General features: G+C 38.0%; 1 pseudogene; it reads right to left on the reverse strand.

The window, feature by feature from the left end:
- Positions 1-384: 384 nt before the first annotated feature.
- LOC138830301 (small ribosomal subunit protein uS14-like) lies at positions 385-588 on the reverse strand (annotated as a pseudogene).
- Between the last annotated feature and the right edge of the window lie 1,108 nt (positions 589-1,696).

The following is a 1,696-nucleotide window of genomic DNA, read 5'->3' on the forward strand; positions in this document are numbered from 1 at the left end:
ATCTTGGTTTAGTTTTGGCATGTCGATATTTTCTAGGAAAAGGTCCATTTCTGCCAAGTTCTCAAATTTATTAGCATAAAGGTTTGAGAAGTATTCCCTTATAATGCTCTGAATCTTGGTTGTTTCTGTGGTAATATTTCCATTCTCATCTCTGAGTTTATTTATTTGGGTGTGTTCTTTTCTTTTTCTGATAAGATTTGCTAAGGGTCTGTCAAATTTGTTAATTTTTTCGAAGAACCAACTCTGTTTTGTTGATTCTTTCTATGTTTTGGGGGGTTCTAATTTATTTAATTCTGATTTTATTTTTTTGAAGGCTTCTTGAATTTTTATTTTATGTACAAATATGGTCTTTCATTGGGCTTGAAGTCTTGGATAGTCCATCACTTAGCCCAACTTAATGAAGCCAATGTCCTTCACATACTGGCGGAAACACTGCCGGCACATGGTTGAGCCTGTACTTTTGGATCAGACCGTAGCCATTAGAGCACACGCAGTAAGAGCGAGATCCCTGGCCAAATTTTCAGGGGTGACTCCAGTAGAGCTGCTGGTGACCCATCTTGCTTCCACAGGTCCAACGAGGAAAAAAAAAAACAATTCTGATTTTATTTTAATTATTTCTTTCAGTCTTCAATGTTTCTGAAATTGGACAAGTTTGCTTTGTGGCCTAAAATGTGGTCTATTTTGGAAAATGTTCCATGTGCTGCTGAGAAAAACGTGTATTCTGATGCTGCTGGGTGAAATATTCGGTAGATGTCTATTAAATCTAGTTGATCTATGCAGTTGTTTAGATCTGCGGTTTCTCTGTTGAGTTTTTGCCAAGTTGATCTATCTAGTGGGGAGAGTGGTGTGTTAAAGTCCCCAACAATTAATATCTTTGGATCTATGTGAGATTTGAGGGAAAGTCGTGTTTCTTGGATAAATTTGGGTGCTCTGTTGCTTGGCGAATAGATATTTAGAATTGTAATATCCTCCTGAAGGAGAGATCCCTTAATTAGTATGTAGCAACCTTCTTTATCTCTTCTCACTAATTTTAATTTGAAGTCTATTTTGTCTGATATTAGGATTGCAACTCTTGCCTTTTTATCAGGGCCATTTGCTTGATAGATTTTGTTCCAGCCTTTCACTTTCAAAATGTGATTGTTTTTATGGGCAAGACTCCTGAAGGCAGCACACAGAAGGATCTTGCTTTTTAATCCAACTAGACGGTCTGTGTGGCTTAATTGGAGAGTTAAGTCCGTTAATGTTAAGAGATAGGTCTGAGAGGTATTTGGGAGTTCCTGCCATGTTATCCACCTTCTTGGGGGTTGCGAAAACAGTTCTTCCTATGGTTCTTGGATTCTCAGTTTGGGTGCAGTTTCTTGGCCTTTATTGTGGTCTTGTTGGTTTTCTATGTGTAGGACATCTTTAAGAATCTTTTGTAGGGCTGGTTTGGTGGAGATGTATTGTTTCAATTTTTCTTTGCTCTGGAAGGTTTTTATTTGGCCTTCAGTTATGAAGGAGAGTTTAGCTGGGTACAGTATTCTTGGTTGATGATTGTTTGTCTTTAGGGCATGGCATACATCATTCCAGGCTCTTCTTGCTTTGATTGTCTCTGCTGAGAAATCTGAGGTGATTCTAATTGGTTTCCCTTTATAGGTGATTTATCTTTTCCTCCTTGACAGCTTTAAGGATCTTTTCCTTGGTCTGAATTGATCCT

This window comes from Dipodomys merriami, unplaced genomic scaffold (genome assembly GCF_024711535.1).
Source record: "Dipodomys merriami isolate MVZ:Mamm:240054 unplaced genomic scaffold, mDipMer1.0.p SCAF_188, whole genome shotgun sequence".
In the NCBI taxonomy this organism is placed as follows: domain Eukaryota; kingdom Metazoa; phylum Chordata; class Mammalia; order Rodentia; family Heteromyidae; genus Dipodomys; species Dipodomys merriami.